The sequence below is a fragment of the Cryptomeria japonica genome, chromosome 4, assembly GCF_030272615.1.
Source record: "Cryptomeria japonica chromosome 4, Sugi_1.0, whole genome shotgun sequence".
Classification (NCBI taxonomy): domain Eukaryota; kingdom Viridiplantae; phylum Streptophyta; class Pinopsida; order Cupressales; family Cupressaceae; genus Cryptomeria; species Cryptomeria japonica.
In genome coordinates, this window is record NC_081408.1 from 616,332,281 (window position 1) to 616,355,452 (window position 23,172).

Here is a 23,172-nt window from a genome sequence, read left to right on the forward strand (position 1 = left end):
TTCCAACAAACGTCCGGAAATCAACCCCGCGTATACCAAAGGAATACTCGATACAATGAGCCTTTAACCACATCTATTCCTCCCAACAACTTTCAGACCCCACCAAATCCCAATGCTACCAATGCACCAACACCTCCTAGGGATTCTCCTAAATATCACCAACAAAATGACCAACCCAGTGGATCAAAACCTGTCAGTCCCCATCAAGTTGACCAAAGGCGACTAACGGTTCCCCAGCTAGGGCCCCGTCCACACCCAGACAAAAGACAGTCCTAAGGAGGAACTAAAGAGGCTAAGTTCATTTGTGTTAGAAGAATTCAAAAGGATAAAAGTCAATGTGCCATTGATTGAATTAATGAAAATCCACGAAATTAGAGAAACAATCTTTGGTAGTATTGATGAAGTTGTGGAACCAAGAATCCCTCAACCAAATGCAGTAAACATAGGAACGGTTAATGTTCCTGCTAATACCAATGTTGTATCGTTCGATGTCCCACAACAATCTCCAAATTTCGTAGGCATGATGCAAAGGTTAGTTGAAAACCAAGAAAGCATCACACCAGAAGAAGTCCTCATGGACACAAACATATTCCAGGAAGAAATTCTGGCAAAAGAATTATCACAGGGTTCACACAGTAGAGTTTCTACCTTCAAAGATAAAGAAGAGGAACCAGGAAAGAACCATGTAGTTTTCTACCAAGGAAAAGATGAACCTGCTCCATTCCTGTTGTCGGTAAGAATATTTGGGAAAATGTTACATAATTGCCTAGTAGACTTCGGGGCCTCCAACAATGTAATGCCACTGGCCGTCTGTCAAAAATTAGGACTTGTTCCGGCAAGGACTAATAAGAAAGTCACACAGCTAGATAAGACTGAGGTACGTGTGATGGGAGAGCTCAACAATATTCACATGCAATTGGCAGTAGATCCGAGAGTGCAAAGTTGCATTGATATCTCGGTCGTTGACATTCTAGATGGATATGTCATGTTGCTGAGTAGGGATTGGTCAAGAAGACTGAATGGATACATTTCCACTGACTTCTCCCACATGTGGTTGCCATGGAAAGGGGTTCCAAATCAAATCAAAATTGATAGTACCCCAAGGCTCAGACTAATGATTACAAAATATGGAGAAAATAACGAGATACTGTTCCTTGAAACAGACCTAGGGTCCTATACACCTAGGGCGAATGAAATTCTGACACTACAAGCCTCCTCCATAGGGGAAGCCAATGGAAACAGAGCCGACTTCATAGTGATTGACGATCCAGATAAAGAGAAAAGATTGTTCGAGAGTTTCAAAGAATTCATATGGACGAACGTGTGTCAAAGAGCTGAGATGAGGGGTAAGATTCATGAGCTATTGCTGACCAATTGGTGTCGGGTTCACGACACATCTCATTCAGAATTCACTTGTAAAGAATGTCACAAAGCAATCACAGAGGTTCGTCGAATGCTACAACAATTTGCAGATCCCGGAAGTGACACTGAGAGTAGACAAGTCCATCAGGGATTCTCCGAGCCTCAGCGGAATATAGAGGTAAATATGGAAGAAGATCAACTGCAAGATCGTCAGAGACGCACCTTTGAAATACAAGCTTCACCATCCTATCGTATAGTCGAACAAGAGGTTGAAGGTGAGATTAGCCAAATATTAGAAGAATTTAACGGAAATACCATGGAAACCCAAACTCTACCACCCCCACAGGAGGAAATGGAAGAGTAAGCTTCAGTATGGTCTCAATATGAAGAGGTAGCATGGATCCTGAGGTTTGACGGATCCTATTCCAAGAAAGGGGCAGGAATTGGTTTTAAGTTAACCAGTCCTGAGGGGGAGATGTTTCTCATAGCTCGTCGATTCCAATTCCCCTGCACAAACAATGTAGCTGAGTATGAGTCGCTAGTTCATGGATTATTGTTCGCCATAAGTAAGGGAGTTAAAACGGTACAAGCCTACGGTGACTCAGAGATAGTAGTAAAGCAAGTGAGAAAGCAATATGTTTTGCCATGATAAGAGGTTGTCCCATTACCGTAACAGAGTCTGGGATCTTCTGGAAAGCTTTGACGCCTTCAACATCTGGTCAGTATGGCGAGCAGATAACCAAATTGCGAACACGTTAGCTCAAGCAGCCAGTTCATTGGAACCTCTTGCCATAGGAAACATGGATCATCTGTCCATAGAATTGTCACTGAATCCCTCAATCCCAGATAACATCACAAATTTTCAAGTATTCGAAGATGATGGTCAAATCCAAGAATTTCTAACATGCTCAGACATATTTACGACCCAAATGATTGATAATGAGGAAACGGAAGAAGAAGCAGAATTGGATGATGACAACATTTTGAACTTGAAAACAAATTTTATCCCTAAAGGAATGATACAATTGGAAAGGATGTATGATCAAGACCAAATTAATGAGATGAAAGGTCAAAAGACTAATGGTGACCAATTCGAAAAGGTCAATATGGGGACTAAGGACAATGCCAAAAATGTGTACGTAGGTAAAATCTGTACACCAGAAGAAAGGGTCGGAATAATTCAAGCTTTATAAGGATACTCCGACATCATAGCATGGAGTTACGAGGACCTAAGGACCTATGATACTTCTATCATTACCCACACGATTCCTCTCAAACAAGACAGTAAACCTTTCTGGCAACGCCAGAGACTAGTCAACCCATTACTAGAACCTCTTATACACCGAGAAGTTAAAAAGTTGCTAACAGCAGGGATCATATTTCCAGTACGCCATTCGACATGGGTCGCCAACTTGGTCCTAGTCAGGAAGAAGAGTGGAGAAATTAGACTGTATATTGATTTCCAAAATTTGAACAAAACCTCTGAAAAAGAAAATTACCCCCTGCCGTCCCTCGACGAAGTATTACAAATTGTGAATGTTTCACAGATGATGTCCTTTCTGGACAGATACTCAAGTTATAATCAAGTACTTGTGGAATATGAAGATAGACTGAAAACCGCGCTCACCACAAAATGGGGAACATTTGCTTACAAAAGAATGCCTTTTGGGCTAATCAACGCTGGAGCTACATTCCAGAGAGCTATGGATATCGCCTTCAGAGATCTGATTGGGAGGAGTATAATCATCTACATGGATGATCTTACTATATTCTCAAAGGAAAGAGAGAGTCACGTTAGAGACCTAAGGAAGATATTCCAGAGATGCCGAAGGTATGGGATTTCCTTAAACCCAAAGAAATGCATATTTGGGGTCACCGAAGGCAAGCTGTTAGGACACCTGATCACAGAGAAAGACATATTGTGTAGGATTTTGCCAAGATCAAGGGCACAATGAAGAGCATAAAAAGAGACAATAGAATGACAAGAACAAACTGTATTCTCATCAATATGCAAATGATCAACTGGATTAACCAATACAATGAATATAGGCTTGCTTATATAGGCAAGGCCATATGGATGTATGAGCACACAAATATGACATGTGGCTCAATGAGAAACAAGGGTAGGTAAGAAATACTAGGGGTAGGTAGGAGAAATAATATAATATTCCACAAGAGGTGGATGACCCACCGAATGTGGAGTGTAACAGCAAAATAAGACCACACAAGGTGGAATTTCTCCTACAAGCTCTATCCCTATGTGCACACTTCCCTAAGTGTCTCAGATCCAAACTACGAAGAGATGCATTATCCTAAGTTAACTTAAGTAAAGTGTAATAATATCCAAAATGAATATTTATTTACACCAACACCCCCCCTTAAGTGCAACTTAGGGGAATGAAGACTCAAGTCAACAATGCAAGATGGGTCTCGGCTACTAGGCCATGATAGGTACCCATGTACAATATGCAAATGCAAGCAAAACTATGCAATGCAATCTCTCACAAACGGAGAAAGGGAGAAAACCCCGTGGGAAAAAAACTTCCCCCCAAAAGAGAGATGAATGTACAAAAGACTCTCAAAGAAGAAGGACAAAACCTCAAAGAGGAAAAAGTCCCCCCCCATAAGAGAGGAAGGAGAAGTCAGTTGACGCCCCCTAATGACACATCCCGCACCCCCAAGAGAGCTCGCAATTGCTGGAACTTACTCTCGGTGAAAGGTTTGGTGAATATGTCAGCAACCTACTCTGCTGTAGGACAATACTGCAAATCAATGACCTGCTCCTGAATGAGCTCTCGGATATAGTGCATATGAATCTCGATGTGTTTGGTCCGCTGGTGCTGGACCGGGTTCTTCGAGATTGCAATAGCACTCTAATTGTCGCAATGTAGAACTGTCGGCCGTGGAGTGGTGAAACCAAACTCTGTGAGAATCTGCTGGAGCCAAATGGTTTGAGTTGTTGCGTTAACAGCGCCTCGATACTCAGCCTCAGTCGAAGAGAGAGCAATAGCATGTTGCTTCTTGCTCTGCCAACAAATGGGGCCCGAACCAAGGTGAAAACTATAACTAGAAGTAGACTTACGATCATCAAGATCGCCAGCCCAATCGGAGTTTGTGTAACCAACCAAGCGAAGTCCTGTGCCTGCTGCATAGTGAATCCCATAGTGATGTGTATCTATTGTGACGTTTTCACACATCGCCCCATTGCAAATGGGGACCCCTGCTTTTTGCTTTCTAGGGTTTGTTTTCTAGGTCTTTTAGGGTTTTGTCCGTTAGCCTTTGCATTTTGAGTGTCGCCAAGGGGATCACCTAGATAGCAAGTCTGGCTTGAGTGATGTCCTGATCCTGAAATTTGGCTAAGTCTGGAATGTCCTGATCCTGAAATTTGACTAAGTCTGGAAACTGAAAAACCTCCAAAAACTAGATTTTGCAATATAACTCCTGGAGGTCTGAAACCACTCTCAAACATCCTGAAAGTATATATGGAATATAACTTAAAGTATAAGTCACTTATACTTAAATGTTATATTCCATAAAAATTATCCTGATAGAGAGTTCAAAAAGTCAAATTTCGCTCCTGTCCTTCACTGAGGATCCAGAGCGAATTTCGCTCCTGACCCTCTCAGGAGGTCCAAGGCGAATCGCTCCCGTCCCTTACCAATGTCAACTCCAAGAGTTAACATATCCTCCAAGGAAGGGAAATAAAGAAGCTCATAAAGATGGGCTGCCCATGCAACTTCATTATGTCCACACATAACCACAGCCTCCAATTCCTTCATCACTATCATTTGTGATGCATCATCCACCAAAATTCAACACCATTTGTTTACATCGATCATGTGATTGCATCTGCTCAACTCCCAAAGCAATGCTAGCCCCACCAAACTCAAACACGTAGGAGCCTCTAATGCTGATGTAATCATGCAACTCCTCAAGGCTGTTGGAACAGAAGATGTTAGCTATATAAGGTCTGAAAATCTGATTTACAATTATCTCAAGAATGCCCCTACTATAATGAAGTGGTAAGTTCGGATCAAAATCTGATTCCCAATGGCTATAGTGTCCATTCAGTGAACACAATTTAACACAATCAGCTGCTGTCATCATTGCATAAATCAGAAATTCCATGATCTGCATCATAGAACAACTTTTAAACACTAAGGTGTAAGATGGAGGCCAAAGAAATAAGACTGAAATCTCATTCCCAATTAGCTGTATACTGTTGAAAAGAAGTGACTCATGCAACAATTTTGGAACATGTAATATTCTTCTATTGGTTAGTGAGGGAAGGAGTTCATCTGCTAACCAACTAGAAGAAGTGTTACCTTTAGCAACCCATGCAATTTCAAATTGCATTATCTTCTTCTTAGATTTCACAATCAACTCCTTAGCACCATAACTCCCATGCTCATTTAAACTTTTAGGTATATCCATACAAAAAAGAACTTTGTATTCCTCATACTCATTCTTTATGCTAATCCTCAAATAATAAGGGAAATTCATACCTTATGAGGAAGTTGAAACAATGAAGACATCTTCATGCTTAGAATTGAAATCTTGATCATTAACAAGCTGATTTTTCTAACCTATGTTGACTTGAAAGTTCATACCTGATTTCTTATGACAAACAAGAGCATAAGGTTTGTTGTTCACTGACACCAAATCAGCATTTGTTTCAGATCCTCTCATGGAATCTTCATAGTGTTCAATCAATTCATCTTCAAATGTTGGTTGCTCATCACTAGTATCAGAAAGAACTCTATCCTCCAACTCGGATAGTGGATTATCAAATATCCAATCAGCACCCATCTCAAAGAGTGGGTTATCAATCAGTTGAGGTTCAACAATATCCCTATGCTACATCCAATCACATTGATGATCCGGGCTCCTAATTTCAGATTTTAGGGGACAATGTGCAAGGTCATACTCTTCCTGAATGTAGTTAAGCTCATCCATTACCTGTTTGATCTCCTTAGCCCTTTCCTTGCTCTCTTGTTCTCTGTTCAATTTGATGATGTTAATCTGATTTTCAGCTTCTAGTAATGAAGTACGAGCATCCTCCAAAGTTACTTTGGCTGTTCTAAGCTCTAAGGTAAGTTCATCCACCTTATCTTAAGTCTCCTTATATAATTTAAGAGCTTCATCTACAACCTTAGTAGCTACATCCCTGTCATGAGTCATGTGCAGATAAGCTGCTTTGATTTCTTCCATACCTTTCTTCATTGTTTGCAAATCAGCAAGGGAGATATTAGGTTCATTTTGTTTTCTTGATGCCCTACGAATCAAGTTTCCAACTTGCCTATGAATGCTATCCAATCTTAATAAAACATGCACTTCATTTTCAACAGATACCAAGAAATGTCTTGTCGAGTCATGATCAAACAAAGGTGACAAATTGCTTATATGTTGCATGTTAATATCAGAATTAGTCCCATACCTATCCATTGTGTCTTCATTGCTGTCCCAAAACTTATGTGCATCCTCCAAGTCATCAGGCTCACTAGGATTTCGCTTATGAACAACTTCTTCTTCATACGATGAGGTAGCTAATGGACCTTGAAGGTTTTGACTCTCATCAAAGTCTTATTTTGTGATGTCTTCCTTGCACTCTTGCTGATTTAGAAGTAGAGCAGCGTTAGATTCAATCATAGAATCAACATCATCATTTGGATCAAACTTTTTACATGGAGAAAGTGGGGCAGCAGTAGCATAACTCATGGAGTCATCAAAAGAAACCATTACCTTCCTAGAATTGTCGAGCATAATCTCCAAATTACCCACAAAGAGGCTCATTCAAACTATTACCTGAAGCAATAGCTGATTATGTTGGAATCTATCCTCTTCTTTGCCAGATACAACTTCTCTGGCTGACTTATCTTCAAAAAAAAATCTTCATCGGTAGATGTACATGGAAAGCCAAATTCATGCTTAGAATCAACTTCCTCATTCAAATGATCTTTTTGAAGCAAACTTGTATTGAGCTCAAGTATCTCTTCTTGAAATGATGGCAAGAGAGACCTAGAAGTAGATGGGATGTCTTCCGATAACCTTTCACCCATGCATTGATGATTAGGCTTCCAATCTTTATTGCACGAGAAGCATAGGTTTTGCCTTCTTAATTCATTCCTGCTAACCTTCTGAATTTTGTCACTAAAAAAGTCCTTTTTGATTTCTTTTTGAAGATGAATCTAAACCAAGAATGATGCTCACGCAAGTACTGGAGATCTTCTAGTAGCACTTCATAAGTCTTCATCTTTCTGATTAACCCTTCAGGATGGCAGGATACACCTGCTCTGATACCACTGTAATGGCCTAACCATGTTTGTCACTTCATTTTTCTCTCTTCTTTCACCCACTTAGCTATGTAGGTATTTTGTCAAACAGATTGCAAACATGTCCTGAATAATATTCTCATTATTTGTCTACAATGTCTCATCTATCTTATTGCAAGTTTTGGTATTACCCGGATTAAATGAACATACATTCAATCAAATATAAATGTGAATTTGCAATAAGACTGATTTTTCGCTATGAATCCAGATAAATATTATTTCAGGCTAGTGAAATAAATAAGAGCATTCAATCCTGACTTAAAATTACATTTGCGCTGCTATATTGAATTTACAGTACTAAGGAAACTCCAACAGAAAATTCACTTTTAAAATATAAGTCAAAAATGGTAAATATTATCTTCAAATATTCTGATTAGCAACAAAGATATTCATAAAAACAAGCTGACCTCATAAGCTGATCTGCAGTCCCTTATTTCAAATGATACTGATTTTTAATTTGCAAAATGATGATGAGGCCGTAGAAAGAGATAATGGAGAGGACCTTAAAAACACAAATAAAATTTATTGATCCCTCACAGCTGGCTGAAGACACGGGACTTCTATTTAACCTTTCTTTCCTTTGAAGAGCTCATGATAACTAGCAGATGAGATTATGGAGGGAGCTAAAAAACACAAATAATTTTGTGTAGCTCCCTTTTGACCAGCAACCACCTTGATAGTGGAAGAGAAATAAAAAAACACAATCAAATATTTCCTTATGAGCTGTGTTGAAGTTCCTTGACCATATTTCCATCACCAAGGATACCAAACTTGGAAAAATGACAGCTGGATGCTTTGTATCGCAGTTTCAAGGTAGCCTGATAGAGGTAATTTTATTTTATTTTATTTGTTTGTCTTCTAATGAGCAAGTGCTAACCTCCATACTGACCATTTTTTTACGCAATGTGGAGCCTTCCAATAAGTTTAATCCTCCTCCTTGTTGTTTCTAGCAATTGGGCTGACTTGTTAAGGCCACGATTCCTCTGTTGGTCTTAATTTTCTATTATTTCCAATGCCACATCTGATTCCCACAATTAATCCCCTTTATTTTGTTGACTTCCAACTTTCATATCAACTTGGACTAGCTTCAGATTTTTCTATTAGACTTGCTTCAAGGTAGTGCTTGGACCTTCCCTCCTCCACGTAGCTACAGCTCCACGTTACCCCTTATATCTTTATTTTTAGTGCTGACACTTAAAAAAACAAACAGATCTTTCCTTTTTCTGTTATTTCCAATGCCACATCTGATTTCCACAATTAACCCCCTTTATTTTGTTGACTTCCAACTTTCATAACAACTTGGACTAGCTTCAGATTTTTCTATTAGACTTGCTTCAAGGTAGTGCTTGGACCTTCCCTCCTCCACGTAACAACAGCTCCACGTTACCCCTTATATCTTTATTTTTAGTGTTGACACTTAGAAAAACAAACAGATCTTTGCTTTTTCTTAAAAATCCCCTTTATGGAATTCCCTTTGAAAGAGCCTTCAATACAAAATATTTAAAAACTTGACAGCTGCGATCAAATTAAATATCCTATCTCTTTCAATACCATGCCCCAACCCTTTTGAAGATGTTACTTAGGCTCAAATATAACCCAAACAATTTTACCCCATCAAAATATAATTTCATTCTATGCCGTGATTCCAATATTAAACCCACAATTTGATGAAACCAAGAAAACGATGCTGCTAAACAAATATTTAATCATTCCAAAACATTCGCCTCTGTTTGCAAATGAACTCACCCTTTACAACATGCGTTTGATTATTTTTAACGATCTCCAAACAGAAAACAGAAATTTGTCTTCTAACGCAGACTTAACAAATTGGCTTAGCTGTGAACTCCATTGCAAATCCGCCAGAGAAATGAATTGGGTTTCCATCCAATCCACCGGAAATCCTGAAGGTTTCCATTCTCAGGTTTCAAAACTGAAAGCTAGAAGCTCCTAAATTCTCCAAGAGAAAATAATAAACCAAGCATAACCAAAATGAAGCCCAAAACATCCTTTTATAACTCTCCAATGAAGATTCTAGAAAACCTCTTTGAATTCCATTAGCTTGTCTTTTCAATTTTCCCTCTTTTAATTTTAAATTTGAACTTGGGGAATAAATTAATAAAGTGACTTTACTAAGATTTTATTTAATTGTCCACTAAAGTCACTTTAATTGCCTTATTTAATAAATAAACTAAATTGTCATTAATTTTATTATTTTTCGACAACTTAAATTTAATTATTTAATTAATTTCTAATATCCAAATATTGGTTACATTACATTTGTGAAGTCTTCTCTCAAAGACAAATTTGCAGTAATAAAGTTGTTTGCAATCCTGAAGTAAATTGTATCTGTCTAGAAAGTAATGATATTTTATTTTCAATATTATATTTGCCGCTATTGAATATTGGCATAATTTTCTTCGGGTCTCGATTATTATTATTTTGGTTTCACTATAACTCTGGCATGATAAATTAGTGAACTACATCAAGGGCTATAAAGGGTAAATCGAAGGCTTCAATATTGTTAATGTTGGCGTGAGTTTTAATACTCTGTGCGAGCCCATGGTATTGGCCGATATGTCTCCATGTTGAAAATAATATAATCATTGTTTAATGTCTTTTGGCAATATTAATGTTTGCATTTAAAAATTCATCGAGGGGCGCCTTATTCACTGATTGTGTTGTGAGAAAACATCTATTCCTGTCTGTGACTTCTACACTTTTCTCACACATTCATTGCTGGTATTCCTTGGTTCTCACTTCTGATCGAAGGTTATTGTGGCCAGAGTTTTATATGGGGCGGACTATTCTACATGGCTCAAACTAGTATAGAGTTGCATATTTCAGGTGTTTTCTAAGCAGTGAACATTTGTAAAGCCTTTTGTACTCTTGTGCTGATGTTGGAAAAAATCATCTAGGCACTAGCTTTCATGCTAGTGCACTACCCTGGAGCTCTGCGATAACTAAAATACAATCTTATTTGGAAACTTCCATCACCAAATATATGTCTCTGTATTCATTCGTGGCTAAAGGGTAATGCAATCTATTTTGGTGGAAGGTCAGGCTCTGCTCCTTTATGATCTAATTTTCAATATTGGTTGATTCTGTAAATGGTTTTCAAATTTAAGATTTATCCAAACATTTATTTTTGTTGTCTTTGTCAAATATTCCTCTGCTTGAAGCCACAATCAGACAATCTAACTGTTGTCACAAAAGTTTGCTCCCTTGTTGAGCTATCAACTCAGCAACCTCGTGAAACATGGAAACAACCCTAAAGTGTGGGAACTTGCACAAAGGGGTTGAATCTCCAAAGAAAGTCGATTTCCTTCTCAATCCAAGTGCAGGTGTTGAACCAACTCAACACTCCAAATTCTACTTCTAAACCTATCCTAACAGCTTGTAGAGGAAAAGGGTAGAAGGAAATGCTAAAATGAAAGGAGGTGATGCACCTAGGTCCTCTCCCCACCCCGAATGACAAAAAGAATCAATTAAAATACCCTAGAGATGCACAAACTTCTGTTGCATGAATGATCCCTAACGCATGTATAGAGGTTAGAATTTGTTGAATGTAAAAGGGGAGAAGGTTTCCCACAAGTCACACTCAGAAACAAGTTAACATAGCATATACGTGAGAGAAAGCCACATAAGGAAACATACACAACATGCATAAGTTGAAGAGAGGCAAGAATGATGATTTCAATTCATTCTCAAGCCAATGGCCAAACTTACAGTTGCAGAAATGCAAGAAAATATACAAATCTTCAGGAGGAGTGAAAGAGCATAAGGTAGCTCAAGGTAGCAGGGAAAGAACCTTTTACAATGAGGCTTAGCAGCCTATATATAGCAAACTAGTCACAGAGAAGAGACCAATGGTCAAAGCAAGGAAGCCTTGACCCTAGCATACACAGAGGAATGTCATTCCGAAAAGATAGGGAAGTGCACAGATCTAACATGGTTGTGCGTGCAAGAAACCCACCCATGCCCCAACAAGGCAATCCCAAGAAGAAAAGACTTCTAGAAGGTAGATTGTCTGACATTTCAAAGTCAACGCGTACAGACTTGACATGAAGACCATCAAGTAACCATAAATAAGCATATGGCCTTGGACTCCACTTGATGACAATCCTGCAAAAACATTAAATACGCCCCTGTAGCTCCATAAATGAGAGTAGACAAGTCGTTGGAGTTGGTGAAGCATTAAGAGCCTTGAGTGTTGATCACAGCATCTGGAAGTGTTGATGTCACTGGAGGTCAAACATCAAGCCTTCAGGAAAACCCTGCAAGGGAGAGGAGGCAGGAACCCCGGAGTCCGAAGGGAAGAGAGGGAGGAGATAGGAGGACCTCAGGTTTCTAGGTTCGAGGAGATGGGATACCTCTTCCCAAAAGGGAAGGGGTAGACCAGTTCCCTGAATCCCGAAATCCGGAAAAGAAGGGAAAGGTCGGGTTTTGGGGTTTGGGGAGATAGGATACTAGACCGATTCCTCGAATCTCAAAATCCATAAAGTAAGGGAAAGGTCAGGTTTCGGGATTCGAGGAGACGGGAAACATCTTCCCAAAAGGGAAGTGGTAGACCGGTTCCTCGAATCCTGAAATTTGTAAAGGAAGGGAAAGGTTGGGTTTCAGGGTTCAAGGAGACGAGATACCTCTTTCCAAAAGGGAAGGGGTAGATTGGTTCCCCGCATCCCAAAATCAGGAATTCCTAAGAAGGAAAAGGGAAGGAGAAAGGACCAACGGACTCCAAGGTGCGAAGGCAAGATGCAAGGGGAAAGGGGAAGGCCTGAAGCCCGTCTCATGATGAAAGAACACTTGAGCATTTCATGATTCCATCGGTTTTGTGCTTGATCAACTGGGGTAGTGCTAGTCCATGGAACGTATCTTTGATCAGTTCCCACTCATGGACCAAGAGTGTCATAAAATGACAACACTAACATAATGAATTAAAGTTGGGATGGAGCTTAGTGTTGTTAAATTAAAGGAAGATATTGTTATCCCTATTTTGGGATCTTTCACTAAACTTAGACGCTACAATTGCATAGGTTGCTGAAATTTCTATAGATGAGGTAGAGTCTGCATATAACATGGCTAAGAGGAGTGGCACTGCAGCTAATTCTGGTTAAACTGAAATTGAACAAAACGCTAGCTTTGATGCTTTCAATGAAGAGCAGTATGTAAATTATTGAATATTGATTGTAATTTTCATTTTATATTGATATTTGGAATCACTGGAATTATCATATTGTGAATTTATAACTACTTTCTTTCTTGCAAATTATGGAGTATTTAAACATTTTGTTTATTAGCAATCATGATTATTACTGTTTTTATAGTTTTTCAGTTTTCATATATATGAACCCGTACCCAGGGGGAAAAATGCCATACTGGCATACCTGAACCTGTACCTGTCCCCATACTAGGACCCGCAACTTAACATATTGATGTTGTGACATGAATATTGAAAAAATGGAGATCATTCAACCTTTTATTGCATGGCAATAAATACAGAACCAGAATGGAACGTGTCATCCGATATGAAGGCAGCAAATTTTCAAGACCCCTTGATAAGGGTACAGCTAGATATAGCAGTTATAAACACACATACACATGAATATTGTACATCAATAGGCATAGAACATGACAAATATATATATATATACACGGGTAGATAAAAAATATATATTGACTGTCTTTCATATTTTATTTCTAAATTTTTTATGTCATTTGTATTTTTGTGATTCAAATATAAATAATATTTATTTAATGTTTCCTTTTGCCTTGGCAGTTTATGAATTTTTTAAATAACCCACAGCTATGAGTAGTTATCTTACCAGCAGCCTTCTAAGAAATATTTTCCATATGACAAAGGTTACACAAATTCCAGTAGAGAATGACGGAAAAAGATGGGGAAACATTTCAGAGATAGTGTCTGTACCACTACAATCCTCACAAAGCTGCTTCCAGCAAGAGCATATAAGAGATTGCACCAGTAATAGCAATGATATTATTAGCCTCTTCTCAACCAGTCTAGTCCCTATATAGGTAAGCTACAGATATTCCACCCTACACATAGATGCACATTGCTTCTCTCAGGCATATTGTCCCCTTATTCCTCGTAGAATGTTTGCTCATACCTTGGGGAAAATGTAACCCAATGATGACACCTTATATACCATATATGCTTGTAACACTAACATCCAGGAGTTTAACCCAATAGACTTAGTGGGAACATCCTCCTGGTGGACCCAATATTGCTCTCCACCACTCCTTAGGCATGTCCAATACGGCATCATCACACTTCTACAATTTTTCCTCTGGGCCTTTTAAGGGTTATTAACATTTAGCATATTCCAGATCTTCCATTACTGTCGTATTTTGTCTCATGTTGATTGCATCCAAGGCTTCTTTCAAATTCTAAATTTGCATCTATAATGTGATCATTTAGGAATTAGGAAATCTAAAAAAGTTCATTCTTTAACCTAAATCTGTCACTTTTCTGAAAAGGGAAGTATTAGCTTAGGCCATTATTTCTAGATCAAATTAGTGTTTTTCTATTTGTCGTATATCACATGAGACTTCAATTATTGCAAATAGAATGGGTAGCCTGTGCTTGCATAGTTGTGATCCTTCATCTGTCTACATCCTTGATACCCCAAAACATTCCCAGGACGATGTTTTTGATTTTATCTTGTGTCAAGTTGTTATCCTTAGGACCCATCCATGATTACTGTTTCAATGAGAATCTTGTTTAAGCTTGTATCATCATCTAGATTTTCACTATAACAGCCAGTTCATTGTTAAACTCATCTCAAAGGACAATACCGGATGTGCTTGGCCAAGTTATATTTCTTCCACAAATTAGCCATGCTTTAAAAAATGGCATAATAATGTTGTACAGAACAAGACAGCAGGGAAGTCGTTTAAAACTTTGATAAAAAGGAACATCAAACAGACCTCAACAGTAAATTAAAGAAATGAAACTAAATATAGGCCAAACACAACAATGTTCTTAGTAGATGCAACCAGTAAAACTTCTGCATCAGTTAGCCAGTTTCAGAAATATGTTTCAAGGACACAAACGAATTATAATAAGCACCAAGACAAACTCCATTACCTGGGGTGCAAACACATAGCCAAGAGTTCAAAAAATAGCCCCTCCTAAAAACAAACCAGCAAGAAAATCACCTGTGACCTGTCCTCTCCCACTGGCACCACAACATTAACAAACAGGGCATGAGCAACAAATCAATGGACTTATATCTACCAACTATGGAAATAAATTGCAATTTAAGGGACAAAGGAGCACATTAATAGTATAACAAACTCAAAATGAAGACATTTCAACCAAGTTGAATTCTACTGAAAACGCACACACTGAAATTAAATGAGTTAAAAGTTAGCTAATAAACTCTAGACATGAACATATTTTGGTTGAGTCATTAAAACAATAAACAATTCTACCCAGCTTATACTCCAGAAAACTTCACAAAGATATGAAACCATGAAAACAACCTCAACATTCTAATTAGTGCAGCGAGTTAAGCAAGTCTAATACAAAAAATCAGATCTGCATATTGCTTTCTAGGATTTTATAGGCAGCTACTGTAACCTGATTGCCTTTTTTAAAATAGCATAAACTTACTTTTCAAAATGAACGAAAGAATGAATTGAAAACAGCATTCCATGGAGTCCCCAGGACACGTGGGCACAGGAATGAAGGGATGAGATTTGGTGACAGCAATATTTATTTCAAATTTTTGATAGAGTGGGAATGGTTATTAAAATAATATCTTAAAATTAGTATTTGAAAAATTTATTATAAATAGTAGTAAAATAAGTTATAATTTATCATTTATGTAATCAATACAAGTAAGAGAAGTTGAAATTCATAAAAATTTGTACTGAATCAGAGACAACAAATTCACAATGTCTTCAACCCTATCTTGAGTGGAAATCATACCATCAACCAAGACTCCACTATTAGACACTCAGACTTTCTAAGATTATCTCAATGTCTCAATGTCAGCCATGCTATAGATAATCTGAGCAAATTCTAGCACTGTTATGCAATTTCTGTTTTCAAAGACAGTAAAACCTGTTGCCAATTCATTATTTGAAAAAAGAGTACCAAGCTCCAGCAATATTCAATATTCATCAAATGAATAAAAATAGATGCACCAATGCCAGCCCAATCTTGAATGGGTTATTTTATGATATCAGCCAAGAGCTTCAACATGCTCCCAAGTAAGGGATTCACTAGAGCATAGAACTGGACAAAGAGGTCTACAATAAGTTGCACTGCTAATGTATATGTAGAATCCAAGCTTTTTCACTAAGATTATTATATACAATTTAAATCATTTGACTGTAACCATAGTAGCATTACTCAAAATTGAGATCGCCTTGGCAAACTAAAAGTATGAATGAAATTCAACTACTCAAGATTTAATCTCGCACAAGACCAAAACAGATTTCTTTTATCCTTTTAAAATCAATGTTGAGATTTAGGGGCAGCAACCCCCAGCAGTGTCAAGGACCAAAACCCTCATGAAGTTTGTGGGCAGCATGCCTGGCATGGGGCCCCATCACAAAGCCCAAATCAAAGCCTTTGAGACCATAAGGACCTTAATAGTAGATTCAACTTTTTTTTGGTTCTCCCTCTTCCTCTTCCTCTCTCTTTCTCTTTCTTCTCCTCCCCCAACATACTGTCGGTGATTTGAAATTGTAACTCATCTTCTACACCTATGGAATCAAGCTTAAGTAGTTAACATCCAATGATTCATCCCCAGTCAATTAATCACCCGACGAATAGTTGGCAGGTAGCTTGATATATCTTACAAATACTAGACCGGATCTCTGATTAGCTATTAGCTATCTCTCTTTCAAACTTTCGATTTCAATGGCCACAAAATGAGTTTTGTGATATGTCAAAAGTTCCCTTGACTTTGGCATACTCTTTCAAAGGGCAGTATATCTTGGTTTGATTGGATATAGAGACTTTGACCGGGCAAGATCAATTGATAGTCAATATTCTAATACCAACTATATTTTCTCTTTAGGTTTAGGAGTGACTGCATGGCAAAGAAAGCTTCAATAAACCATAGCTCTATCTTTCCACTGAAGCTGAATACAAATTAGTTGTATTTGCTGGTTCTGAAGCAATTGGCTACATGGAATTTTGGCATATTTTTATCTTCCTCGTTTTTTTCCAACCCTACTTATTTTTCTTATAATCAAGGGTACTAAAGTTGGTGAAAAAGCTAATGTATCATGCTCACACCAAACACATTGAGTTTCATCATCAATATATTTGGCAGCTAGTAGAGTGTGAAAATATTGCTTTCCATTTATACACTTCTCACAAACGGCTTGATGATTTATTACTAAACCTCTTAGTCATGTTCATTTTCTCAAATTTCAAGACAAACTTGGTGTTATTTCTGGTTTAGTTATTAAGGTGGTATTAAAATATTAGTATAATAAGTTAACTATTAGTGGTAGTTCGTAGTTTTTAATAAAGTTATTGTAATAGCAGTCCTTTGTAACTGCCCTCTATTTTTAGTATGTAACTACTTTTCCAGTTTAAGACAATATGTTCAATAATATAATACAGCACTATCTTCATGAGAGAGAAGCCAATTTCTCTCAATCTCATTTCTATGCTATATACCAACATTAACAACCCTGTGAACTAAAAAATGTCCACCTGACCCACATGCAGCAATACCATATTACCGTGTCATCTAGCAACAATCTTGTGTACAAAGCACAGCAAATATCACGTCTAGCCATGTTGGAATGTCAATTCCCTCATAGGAAAAAACCACAAGAGCCTCTAAAGTCATATCAGGTACACTTGTTGAAGAAGCACAACAAATATCACATCTAGCCATGCTGGAATGTCAATTCCCTCATAGGAAAAAACCACAATAGCCTCTAAAGTCACATCACGACGTCACGTACACTTGTTGAAGAATGTCTCTAAAGCAGCAATGTCCTTCCATATAACAGTACTAACATGGGTCTCAAAAAACAACAAGACCACTGCATGATTCGTTTTTAGTAAATAATAGCATAAGCCATGTGCCAAAAAAAACAGATGCTGTGTATTTCACTGCGGTTTGCCGAATGATCAAAACCATTGTTCACAAAATTCTTCGGCTTTTTTGATGGCTTCAGAAAAATGATAAGAAAATTAATCATAGAGTGCTGGAATAGAGAGAACATACCCGGAATTCCATCTGTAGGTTTGGTTGGATCCCTTCACAATCCTCTGTTGCCACCTTGGATCAGAATTCTGCTTTATTCAAATAACGAATAGTTTGTTGCCAGTAACCTCGGGCTAGTTTACTCAGGCTCCCTTGGTTAACCCCGATTCAAGTTTGTTGAAATTTCAAATGTACGTTCGCAAAACCCTAGAAGGGTACCAAAAATACACTTTTACAAAAAAAATGTTTTAAATATGTAGACAGATTTTAAAGTTATTTTATTTTATTTTATTTTATTTTAAAATACATTTTAATTTTGATGTATTGAAGTTTTTATTTTAAAGAATTATTTTTAATTTATTAAAGAATAGTTTTTATTTTTATTTAAAAAATTATTTTAAAATATATTTTAATTTGATATTCGAATTTTTTAATTTTAGAAAATTATTTTTTATTTATTATGTATTTTTTTTTTTCATATTATTTTAGAATTATATGTATGAATCTCTAGTATGTTTTCAATTTATAACTTTCTTTTCTCTAAAATAATTTTAAAATAAAATAATATTAATTCTTAAGTAAACAAAAATAGTAATTCTTCAAATAAAATTAAATAATGTAAATAAAATAATTCTTAAATAATAATGTAAATGAAATGAATAAATTTAAATAATTATAAAATAAAATAAAATAATTATTAATTTTAAGTTGTTTTTTTAATAATACGTTGATAGATATAAATATGGTTTTAAATAAATTTACATTAATTTGTCTAAGATGAATATGTTAGTATATAAGTTTCATATAGATTAGCATATTTTAGAATTCTAATTCTATATAGCATACATTTAAAAAATACAAAAATAAATGTTAATTTAGGAATTTAAATGTAGAAATAATATATTTAATTTGTGAAAATATAATGAAGAATAAATTTTGATAGTGTTTAATTTCACTTAGAAATTTTCTTGGGATCATAGTGATCTTTAAAATCTCAACAAATCATATGCCAACTTGCAATATCAACCATACTCGTGAAAGTGAACTATAACCTATGCAAATGAACTTGTTGACAAAGGATATATGTGACTTGTTTCGTTGTAATATTTGCTCTTCATTGATTGTCAATAGCTAGCAATATTCAAATTTCCTTTGGAAAATTATTAGATTGTAAGGCCCAATATCACCCACATCAACTCCCTTGATTGGATTAACTTAATCTTCAAGAAAATAATTGAAGTCGCCACTCTCTACTCATGTAAATCTCATAGAATGATTTGATACATAATTAAGTTTTGTTTAGTGGTCCTAGAATGATTCTCCTTGGAGTGCTTAGGATATGTGAATGATAATTGTTTGGTTGATTAGCATATATTGAATGTCTTTGAATATACATGGCAATAAATTGCACAAACATATATCAAGCAAGCTCACAATGATCAATGGAATAAGTTGGAGTTGACAAAGATTTAAAATATGAATGAATGAATTATGTATCAATTATGGCTCGCGTGGGATTGATCCCATATTTTGTAAAATTGGCCAAGGTCAAGAAAGTATGAATATTTATATGCAAAGAAAGAATATTTAGGTATGGGGGCAATATTAGAGTAAATGGTAAATGTATAGAAATATGTGTGACCAAGGTTGAATATATGGGAAGATGTATAAATGGGGATGACTGAAGCATCAAGGAATGAGCCCAAGTTTCCACAAGAGTCGGTCATTTGTTGATATATAATTCTATTTTAACATTCCAACAAAATGACCCTAAACATAAATACAAATTGACATGGGTATGCAAATTTTATCATTACATTTTCTCCCTACTTTGAAGCCTGTGTGGATCATAAAATTGATAATTATCATATGTGTACCCTAAGTAAACTTAAGCAACAAGTGCAATTAGGATCTAGGTGATGAACTAGATAGGTAAAACACCTCTTTCACACCAACACCCCCCACCCCCTTAAGTGCAACTTAGGGAGAATATACACAAGGAAAGTGATGCAAAGATCAGTTTTCAATTTTAGGCCATGTTAGTTAGCCATGTACAAATACAATGCAAATTTACAATTTCTCACAATTAGAGAAAACAAGAAAATCCCAAAAGAGAGATGAAAACAAAATGCTCTTAATGAAGAATGAGAAGGGGAAAACCCCATGCAAGGAAAAAATCTCCCCATAAGAGAGAAGAATAAGAGAGACCATGCAATCCCCCTCAAAGTAGAGTCTCCTACAATGATGGTAGATGTCTAACATTGAATGTTGAACATGATCCATTGTTGTTGAACAACATTCCTCCCCTTAGGAAGAAACAAAACCAAGATGGTATGCAAGGTGTCTTCCCAATCTTGAAATAAATATGAGGGAAGAATTCCATCAAGTGTGATGTCTTTGAATATTTCTCAAGTATCGCCATGTTAATTTTGAAAGCTACCACAATCAAATCGCGCATTTTAGGTCACACTGGTGAAGATGTCAATCTAAAATATAGTAGAGACAATTGTAAAACACAATCTAAAGACAATGATATCTCCTTTAAAGATAACTAGACCTCTTTATGCTACTCAAAAGTATCCACGCTCATGTCAAACTATAAGTAATAGTAATGTAGAGAATGAACAAGAGGGTCAGAGTGTTCCCTCACAACAATTGAAGAAGGATCATGTCCATCAAAGATAAGATGAATGCAATTAATGATGTCTCCCAAATCTAAAATGTGGGACTCTATGAGCAAACCTCCAATGTATGTTATGTGATCATCCCATGTAGGCATGTCTAGAAGATAATATATGCAATGTTGCATAGAATCACAAGAAGCCAAAATTACGTTAACACAAGAATCACTAAATGCAATAGTCGATGAAGGAGACAAAATATCAGCACACATCTCTAGAATCTTAGAAGATGAAATAATTCTAAGATTCAAATGACCATATTGAATATCCTTGAAAGTGTCCACGATATATGTTATAGTGTGTGCATTAACCGAAGGAACAATAGGAGAAAAATGTGAGAAGGTGTAGACTTGAGATTGGTGATCAAATTCCCCAACTACAACTATATCTATGTTATGTAAATCCTAGCAGATGACAAAATATGGTGTGAACTCAACACTCTTTCCTACTCTGTCATGTGTGATCCAATGAAGGCACACAACAAAAATCATTAAAAGTTCTATCATCTATGTCAATGGATTCCTTCGTACCAACATGCATATATGTGTTATTAATCATGAGGATATGTGATGATGAACAATACTCAAATGAAGAGAACATACTTAATGATGAATCCATATGATGTGAGGCTCCAAAATCAAGTATCCACCTCTCTAAATCAATATCTAAAACTATAAAAAGTGCTTTCCCCTTATATCTCTCTATATTTTATGAAGAAGAAGAAGACATGAAGCCCCTGACATTGTTGAAAGCAAACTAATTTGATTCTTCTTAAGAAGATGTTTCAACTCATCAATCTATTTTGAATAACATTGATGCTCATTTTACCTTATTTTCTTGCAATGTGCACACTTAGGCTTCTCCTTCTTATATGATTCCCCTTGAGAGGGAGAGAAAGAGGATTTAGAATATTTGTGTAGCTTATTCTTTTTCTTCTTATCATAGTTCCTTGATTCTTGTTCCACCTTAGGATCACTATCCACCAATTCTTACGACTTAGAAGACTTGGTTAGACCCATTTGAATTAAATTTGCTTCCTCTTACATTAGGATATTTGCAAAGTCATCAAAATTAGATGATGCTCCCATAGAAAGTGAATGGGTATGAAAGCCACAAACAAACATGAAATACTCCTTCAATAATATTACAATATTTTAGTTGTGTTTTTAGTTGATTGATTTTGAAGATGTGGTCAAAACCTTTTGGATCAAGATTTATTAAATCATTGTTAATCTGATAAAAAGTGATAAATAGATACAGTGAAATGGTTATGCAAATATGATAGGACGACATGGCAGAAGGGATAGGTATGATGGTATAGATCTTGCCCCTAGTGCAAGGTTCACATAGACAAATGATTTGCATGTGATTCTTGTGAATGGGTTTTCATAATGGTACTTACCCAAGGCATCATGAGAATGGTATTCACCATTAAAAAATTTCTCTTTATTTTTTTTGATATTTTTTAATTTTTGGATTACTTATAGTTTCTATTTCTTTAGGTGTCAACTCAATGTCTATCTAATGTAGAAAACGTAGATTCTTTTTATCGTGATGTACTAATAGTATCCTACCTTATATAAGTTTTTTGCTAGGATTACCCCATTGATATATAATCTATAGGCATCATGATGCTCTTTGATCACTGGGTTAGGTTTATCTAAATATGAGCATCTTGATAGGGTGTCAACATAGCACTCATGGTAAAGTTTAATTGCCAAGATATGGTGAGTTTAGGATTTAGGATTTTTAGATTTTGGATTAAGGTGTTTGGATTTAGATTTTGGATGTAGGTGGTTGGATTCAAGAGTTTTGGATTTAGATTTAGAAGTAATATTCAAATGCTTTTATTGGGATGCGGGGTTTGAATGCAGTATTAGAGTTAGAGATGTATATTTATATTTGTGATTATGATTATGATTAAGAATCTCATTGAATCATGAAGCTTTGCATGCATGATCATTAATAATTGTGAATTTTTTGAACACCTATTGTATACAAAGCATGGATTTAAATTGATTACCTTATTTAAATGATATTTTAATTTTATTGGATTTATTGCTTCACTTTGTTTCGAGATCCATATCACTTTTTGATTTCTCTTTTTATTAATGGAGCCATGCCACCTTAAATATATTTATTTTATTTTCTTGCTTGAAATTAATTACGTACTTTTTTTTGTTTTCAATCCTTTGCTTCATTTAGATTCTTTGACTTTTATGAGGTATGATATTATTTTTCCTAGTCAAGGGTTTTAGGATGGTGGGAGATAAGTTTATATATTATAGAGAGGTGCAGGTGAAACAACTAGTGGAAGCAAGGTTATTAAAAGGGTAACATTTTAAATGATCTCTATTTCAATGTTTGCATTAGATGAAGCTATTCCAAGAATCATCAATGTATTATTAACATTGCTAGATTTCTTGTTGGTAGGTTTATAGTCAATGTGTTGACATTCATGCTTTGCATACACTAGTAAGGGTTCTAGTATGCGTTTCTTATGAATACCTAATCATTTTCCTTTATAACTCATGAGTTTACATAATATTTGTTATCATGAGATGCTTGTTTATCTTGAAACATAATGAGCTAGCCCAA

General features: G+C 36.2%; 1 long non-coding RNA gene across 2 annotated transcripts in view; it reads right to left on the minus strand.

The window, feature by feature from the left end:
• Positions 1-18,082, minus strand: part of LOC131875498 (uncharacterized) — a 41,442-nt gene extending 23,360 nt beyond the window's left edge. For both annotated transcript variants that reach the window (XR_009372363.1, XR_009372364.1), the window contains exons 1-2: positions 17,915-18,082; positions 14,800-14,890 (exon numbers count right to left, since the gene is read on the minus strand). This is a non-coding gene — a long non-coding RNA (uncharacterized LOC131875498). The remainder of the gene's footprint in view (positions 1-14,799; positions 14,891-17,914) is intronic.
• Positions 18,083-23,172: the final 5,090 nt, after the last annotated feature.